The 8,582-nt window shown below is 39.7% G+C and overlaps 1 long non-coding RNA gene across 1 annotated transcript; it reads left to right on the forward strand.

Annotated features, from left to right (window-relative positions):
- Positions 1-3,486: 3,486 nt before the first annotated feature.
- On the forward strand, positions 3,487-4,328 carry LOC149640881 (uncharacterized). Its single transcript, XR_016372089.1, has 3 exons — positions 3,487-4,018; positions 4,086-4,134; positions 4,205-4,328. It is a non-coding gene; the product is annotated as an uncharacterized LOC149640881 (long non-coding RNA).
- The last annotated feature ends 4,254 nt before the right edge of the window (positions 4,329-8,582 follow it).

Here is an 8,582-nt window from a genome sequence, read left to right on the forward strand (position 1 = left end):
ATAGAAGTGTGTTTATAATGATAAGCTGTAATTATAAAACTTTTATGTAATTTAACCTATTTTTGCCCCTATACCGATAATTTTAATTGGCTGACAGATATTACGTGCAGAATTTTAGCACAGCTTCATAAAGTCCGTTTTTAAGATACAGCATCTTATTTTAAGGGCTGCTTACAGATGTATTTGATGTTGTATTCCAGTCAATGAGATTTGCAAACTCCTTCTTACTAAGCTTGAGTGCATCTATATTAAGGCATATCACATGGGCTACCATTACAGTTTGATTTCAGTCATGTTGTAGTATCATCAATTTGACTTATTTGCAAAGCTTTTCCAACCATCTAACAGCGATAACATGAAAATGGTCCAAAGAAACATTCAATTTACAGTATTTTAATACCTGCAGCTATAAGGCTACTTAAAACTTTTGCAGCTAGATTTAAGTCAGTTAAGCTGAACTAGCAGCTGTAGTGCAGCTCTTTATCAACTTTAGCAGAAAAATTCAGATCGATTTTTTAGCTAAATAATTTGCGGGATGAGTCTGCAGTCAAATGTAGTCTATTTTCAGAGAAGGTTCAGCCAACTATTCTAAAAACAGCTATAGTTTACACCTTATTAACAGCCCCAAATTCATGTTCGGGAACGGTTTTCCATAACCTTTGTTTTTGATTCAAATTAGTCATATTCCTAAGGTATCACATAAAGCACAAAAATTAACCTCATACCATGAGTGAATAATATGCTAGCTCCCTATCTATAAGTTACTCAGGCTCCATAGGCGTAATGTATCCAGCGATTTCTTCTCATTTCGCCCGCGCGGGAAAAAATCCGAATGTTGCGCTCTCTCTTGTCGAAAAAACAAATCCCGCTCGTACGGCTCCTCGACCTCGAGTCATCGGCTGCTTTTTCATCAAGGGAGTGTTTTAGTCTTGAATGTTTATGTTTTAACAATTTAACATTAAATCATGGCGTTTGTGTCAGTACTGAGAGAAAAAAATGCAGGAACTCAATGTATTTTACCGATATTGATAAATAATTCTAAAGATAAGAGTTTTTATTGTGACTTGAAACCAGAAAATTATACAATTGAGCTAAATCAAATCCACTTAATTGTTTTCTTAACCGAGGCTACTGAGCGAAATATTCGGCTGCTTAAATAGCTCCGATATCATTGGCTAGCTTCCACTTCACGCGCTTCCGGGCAAAACCCGGAAAGAAGAGTAAATAAGATTTTCGTTCACGTGGCGGCCGCAGAGCGTCGCATATAATTGGGAAGCCGGCGGCGCGGGAGAAAACGCTGGAGTATAAAAATGAATTGCCTGAGTAACTTATAGGGAGCTAACATATTATTAACTCATGCTCATACTTATGATATATACCTGGTTTTTCATGTTTTTCTAGTTTCGATGAGTCTTGATAATTTCTTAACGTATTAAATAATTATAAATTATAATCGTAATCAGAGATTCATTTATTTGTAATAGAGAATATATCACGTTTTGTGTTTTATTTGAATTTTTACGTTCGATATGGGGATTTCACTTTTTACAACTTTTTGTGGTCTTTGCTTTAGATGAAAATTATACATAATAATACATATACATACAAAATACGTATTTTTTTCGCATCTTCCTAATTCATTAGACTTAAAAATCAATCCAATATGTTTCTGGTGTGAGTTTTTAAATTCGATTTTGGGACCCTTTTTCTTAATGACTTAGGAAGTTTTTTTGCGTTTGATCAAAATTCTTAAAATTCCAAATGGAGATGTTGAGCTTTCTGAAGAAATTACTCAACAAACATTACTTTCTGGAGTCAATGATCGAAATTATGCAAAATTGGGAAAGAAAAATTTACAATATTACTATCAATGAGGAAGTTTATTGCTTATGTGGATTCCGAGGAACCGCTTCAAATTAAGAGTGTAGTCCCAGCCGAAGATGTTAAGGGATACATTTCTATCGAAACTTACAAACGCACGTCAAACGAGCCTTCAAAGGTATAGGCAATCTCAGAATTGGATAATAGGCTGACACTAGGGTGCCCATTATAAAAATGAGGGATGTTTTGAGGGTGACCAAGGACCAGGTTCAACTTAAACCTAAACAATAAGTTCGATTTAAAAGAATTATCTATAGACTTGAGTTTTCGATATATACCTTTATAATTGAAATGTATAATTCATCCCATATTGTATGTAATTTTCAATTTTTACATCTGCTATGTGGCCCCTCGTTCTAACGTTTTTCCATAATTTTTTTCGATTAAAACACGTGAGCTTCGTAAGGTTTAGGGTATCGCAAGTACGTTGAATTTTTGGTATCTACCTATTTAATTAAAATTTACAATACATACAATTTTTTGTTTCATTATGACTTTCTTCATCCGGTATTAGGACCTCTTTTCTAACGGTTTTTCATTATATTTCTTATTAAGGTGTCGTACAACGCACTAAAATTTACCTATCATTTTTGATATATACAATTTTCTTTGAAATAAATACAAAATTCAATTTTGGCTTTTTAAATCCGCAGTGGCAACCCTAGTTCCAAAGATTTTTCATGTTTTTTTAGTTTCTTTTAATCTAGATAATTTCTTAAGTTATCAAGTAATGCACTACGTAAGAATCGTAATCCAGATATACATCTGTTTTTCTAAATTGAGAATAAATCACACTTTGTGTTTTATTTTAGTTTTTACATTTGATATGGGGACCTCTTTTCCTCCATGTTTTCGTGCTCTTGCTTTAGATGAATATCACACTTAATCAAGCCAGGTATTTCTTCTATCTTCCAAAATTCATTAGACTTAAAAATCAATCGAAAATGTTTTTGGTGTTGAGGTTTACATTCGATTTTGGGACCCTTTTCTTCATGATTTTTAAATCTTTTTTGTTGAAAATTATTAAATCTCCTAAGGTACAATGCACTGAAAATAGCCTCGAATTTAATATATAAACATATTAAATTGAAATTTTAAATAATTCCATATGAAATCTATTTTAGAATTTGGATGAAACTAGATAATTTCTTAAGATTCTGAATCATGCAGTAAATTAGAATCATAATTTAGATATAATGTTTAAGACTACTAACTAGAAACATTATGAAATACCGCTTGAAAAAGGCTCCCCAAAGTGGATATAAGAGTTCAAAATTGAACAAAAATGAGATGTATTAACATTTCAATGAAACAGGACAGGTAGATATCAAATATTCGAGGCACTTTTAATGTGTTATACGATACCTTCGGAAATTATTCAGTTTTTATCTAAAGCAAAAACATAAAACCCATTGGAAGAAGGGTCCATATAACAGGTGTAAATAGTCACAATTAGACACAATACGGGATTTTATTAACATTTCATTTAAACAAAAAAAAATTGTAATCATTTTTCGTGCGTTTGGTTGAGGAAGTTTTTTAATATTCATTAAAAGGAAAAAGACGAAAAATCGCCATCTCGGGTATGAAAATTTCACAGTTAAAGGTAGCGTCGGCGAGGTTTATTACCGATCTAGAACGCTAGATGGCGCTCGCGTTGGGGGCGGTGGCCTAAAATTTGAAAAAAGGACCATACCCTACGAGTGGATGAATCGCGTCACGTGGGTTACAAAGACTCTATTTGCCCCTCAACCTGGACTCCACGTATCAATATAAATGAAGCTCGCCTAGAGCGCAAAACCTTGCAGTCCATTTTGCACCCCTTTTCCTCATTCTTTCGTGACAGCGAGGAGCGGTTTTCCTTTTTCGCACCTGGGAACTTCTTTTATTCTTGGAATTTTTCTTTTTTTTTTTTGTACTATGCTGTTATAGTCATAGGAGAGGGGAAATTCGCGGAATTGAGAAATCATTCGACTTGGTTTGGTTGGGGGCTTGGGGCCGGGCGCGTTTAGCGATCGGTTAGGTATCTTTCTTAGGGACGGGATTTCAGAAAGACGGTTAGTAAGAAACGAATTGAGCTTTCTTCATATCGCATGAAGTCAATTGTGTTCGGAACTGTTTTATATGAAGATGATAGGTAACTATTAATAAAAGCATCAAAACTATATCCATGCCTGGTTTTAATTCATGCTTTGTTTTATCAGGATAATTATTTTAGTGGTGTTTGGTAATGAACATCAAAAATAAAATGAGGTAAAAATCGAATGTTAAGTTTGACCAATCTAAAAGATTAGTGACTAAACATTTTGTGACTTTTATATAGTACGTATACACCAGGACGTTACTGATAATTTAACAGGACGTGTGAATAATGTTTGAAATTATTGAGGTGGGAGAAGTTGCTCCCTCTCTCAGCTTTATCTTCAGTGCCACGTTTTGATTGTGAGGCCTTCTACATCAGCCAAGATGGTCAAACTGAACTGTAGCCTTTCTCCCTGCAGCCTCTTGGCTTAGTAACACTGGGAGAAGCAAAATGAAATTGAACTGGGTTACTGGACGCTTGGCAAAATTTAAATGGACGCTTGGCAAAATTTAAATGGACGCTCGCGATATTTTAAATGGACACTCGCGATATTTTAAATGGACGCTCGCGATATTTTAAATGGACGCTCGCGATATTTTAAATGGACGCTCGCGATATTTTAAATGGACGCTCGCGATATTTTAAATGGACGCTCGCGATATTTTAAATGGACGCTCGCGATATTTTAAATGGACGCTCGCGATATTTTAAATGGACGCTCGCGATATTTTAAATGGACGCTCGCGATATTTTAAATGGACGCTCGCGATATTTTAAATGGACGCTCCCGATATTTTAAATGGACGCTCGCGATATTTTAAGTGGACACTCGCGATATTTTAAATGGACACTCGCGTTATTTTAAGTGGACACTCGCGTTATTTTAAGTGGACACTCGCGATATTTAAGTGGACAGTCGCAATAGTTAGAATATTTTTTCAAACTTCGTATTTATAAAAACTTTTTGAGGATACAGTGTATAGACTAATGGTGGTAGAGAGGGGTGAAAACCGTGTATCCCTCCCTCTGGGCGCGCTTTTGTAAGAGAGGATACTGTACGCGCCCAGTAGGGGCATGACACTGAGCTAAGAGATAGGAGGTATGCCGTTTGCATAGGTAGTACTGCCATTACTCTATATCGGGCCTGACTTCAGTCTTACAAGTTCAGAACCAGTTTGTGTACCTGTACATGTATATAGACAAGCCTTTAGCAACTAGGGTTTTCTATACAATGTTGTGATTCTTTCTCGTATAACCGTGTCTAATCATAGAGCTGTTAAACTGGAAGCTTCAAGAGGGAAAGGGTGTAGCGCTTCAAACTATTGTATCTATAAATCGAGACAGGTTTGGGGGAGAATAGGTAGGCTAAAGACATTTTCTACGATTTAGGAAAGGAGAAAAAACTTATGCGTCATGCACTGCACAGCCTTAGACCATTTATTTATTTATTTATTTATTTATACAAGACAATTGCCCACAGAGCCAGCTGAGTGGCTTAAGCGTGAGCAGCGATAATAACATGCGTTTCCTATGAGAAATAATAGAATATATATATATACATTTTTAAAGAGAACAATTAAGTTAAGATACTATTGGAATGGAGGGGCCTGCTATAGGGGGAGGCAAGTATGGCGAAACAAACGATCAAGAAACTAAGCTAAGGTAAAGACTTAAAATACTCGGATAATTTACGGCGAAATTGGGACTTATTGGTAATAGTAACGAGATCAGGGGGTAAAGAGTTCCAGTCATCAATGACGGCAGTAGTAAAATGAGTTTGACGATAGGTAGTTAGAGCCCTAGGCTTAAATAATTTGTGAGAGTGACCACGGGTGCGAGTGCTTGAATTACGGGTAAAATAGTCGGAGAAGGCGGAGGCAAGGTGACCATGAATAAAGTCGTGAACGAGGCAGAGATTATTAATTTTGAGGCGGGTGGCGACAGGGTCAAGGTGTAGTAATGAGAGCCTGAGCGGGGCTGGGCGATTGCAGATTTGATTGGGAAGCTTCGAGTACGCATTTTGAGCCAATTGTAGTGTGTGAAGGTCAGTAGAGAGGTGGGGTGACCAAATTGGGGAGCAAAAGTCAAATATAGGGAGAACAAGGGAAGAATAAAGCGTTTGTATTAGGGGTAAGGAGCGGAAATGAAGATTGCGTCGTATCATGCCCGTGATGCTCCGCACCCGTTTAGCTACCTTTGAGCAGTGGGCTGACATTTTAAGCAGGGGGTCTATTAGGACGCCCAGATCGCGTTCGCAGGTGGACATAGATAGAGCCTCATTATTTATCGTGTAATCAAATAGTGGATTTTTACGGCCAAGGTGGAGAATCTTGCATTTCGCAATGTTAAATGTTAGCCTTTGAACCCTACCCCAATGGACAACCGCGTCGAGGTCGCTTTGGAGGGCTGCGCAGTCTGCTGAATTATCGATGAGATGGTAGAGTTTGGCATCGTCAGCAAATAGGACTAAGGAAGAGCTAGCAACAACTGAGGGCATTGAGTTAATAAGCACATTGAAAAGTAATGGTCCTAAAATGGAGCCCTGTGGGACCCCTTTTTCAATGCACTGCCAATCAGTTGTGAATCCGTGGAGAACTACGCGCTGCTTGCGGCCGGTGAGGTATTGGGAAAGCCACTCGAGAGCACCGCCCACGACACCAGCATCATAGAGGGCTGATAGGAGGGCGCTATGGGGAATAGAATCAAAGGCTTTACTGAAGTCTAAGTAAAGAACGTCGACTGAGTGGCCCGCATCGAGCCATTGCGTCCAGTCGTTAGTGGCGTGGAGCAGGTTCGTTAAGCACGAGCGATGAGGAAGGAAACCATGCTGGGCGTGTGAGAAGAAATCTTTTCCTACGAGGTAGGAACGGAGCTGTTCGTGGACGAGACTCTCGCATAGTTTAGATACCTGATTGAGGGTGCTAATGGGACGATAGTTAGACGGGTCAGCGCGCGAGCCCTTTTTGTGAATTCGTGTTAAGTTAGCCTCCTTCCACATGGAAGGGACAGTGCACAATGTAAAGGAGTGTGAAATGAGGAGATATATCGGCAGGGCTAGAATTGGGGCAAGGGATTTTAAGAGGTAGGGGTGGAGACCATCAGAACCTGGGGATTTATTAACATTCAAATGGGACAAAAGGCGTTGAATATCAGCAGGGTCGCAAGTGAATTGGCTTATAGTTAGTGGCGGTATAACAGCGGGGATGGTGGTAGCAGAGATAGGAGGGGTTGGAGAGGTGAGTCTAACTGTGGCCGCTAAAGAGTCATTGAGCAGTGAGGCGCTCTCAGCGATTGTGGATGTAAGTGAACCATCGGGATGTTTGAGTTGAATAACTTTGTAGCGGCATTTGCGAAAACCGTTTATGGTGGAGTAGAAGGCCCTGGGGTTAGTACGTATTAGAGAGACCAGTGAACGCTCGTGACGACGCTGACTATTCCTGTAGTGAGTTGTGTGAGCGTTTCTGGCTTTATTATAGTTAAGACGAAGGCGAGCTAAGGTAGTTGTCGACACGGCCCGGGATTTCGCTTTGCAGTACCGGTGCCAGGCTTTAGTTTTAAAAAGTAGACTTGCCTGAGTCCGGTCCGCAAGTGGCAATGTAGGACGAGGTTTGGTAAGGGGGGAAAATTGGCGCACGCCCGAGCGCAGTAGAGCGAGGAAGGCCGAATAATTTGTATCAGGGTCACCTTGGCAGAGCACTAAAGACCAATCAACAGTGGAAAGAAAGCTATTGAACGAGGCATAATCAGTTTTAAAAAAATTTGGCTTTGGGACGTGTATAGCCTCGGAGGCCCGAGAGAGCAACGTTAAACAAAAGGGTACCGTGGTCACTCGTACCTATTGGGGGTAGTAATGTGGGGGTGTGTGCTACATTAGGGTCAGTAACAAAAATAAGATCAAGGGAATTGTCAGTACAGTGGGCACCACCATCACGCGTAGGAAAATCAACTATTTGCGTCAAAGACGATTGCAGGGCGGTATCACAGAATAGTTTGCTGGCCCGACACGCACCGGGCGTAGTAACAAAGGTAGTCCAGTCAACGCGTGGGTAGTTAAAGTCACCGAGGAACAGTAAATAATACTTATGGTTATCACAGAACGCGGTTAATTTTGTGAGGAACATAACCAGGGAATCGTGATTATTATAAGCGAACGGTAGACTAGGCAGATGACTAGTTTATAATTCGGTTGGGTTAAGAGCACCGACAGTATGTCAAGACCTTGAATGTTCGGGGGAAAGTTGTCCAGGCCTAGATCACAGTGGGTTAAAACCGTAACAGTAAGGGTAGAGAGGAGATACAGAGCGACACCGCCGTAAGGACGTGTTAGTCGATCCTGCCGGTAGATAGTGAAACCGGGTATTGAGTATTCACTGTCGAGGACATCTGGTGACCACCAGGTTTCAGTGATGGCGACAAGAGAGAGTTTGTGTGTAGAGGCGAGTGTGACAAGTTCTGCTAGTTTGTATCGTGTGAAGGTTAGTCCACACTATGGCTTTTTTTCGCGTCGCAAGCTACGTAACGCTCGCGCGCGCGGTACGTCGCTTCGCTCGGATCATTTACACTATAGAAATTCGCCAAGGTATACGCCCTCGTTGACAAACTTCGCAGCATATCCGAG

This window comes from Phalangium opilio, unplaced genomic scaffold (genome assembly GCF_054372755.1).
Source record: "Phalangium opilio isolate 3A_F unplaced genomic scaffold, DU_Popi_V2 ptg000092l_1, whole genome shotgun sequence".
Classification (NCBI taxonomy): Eukaryota; Metazoa; Arthropoda; class Arachnida; order Opiliones; family Phalangiidae; genus Phalangium; species Phalangium opilio.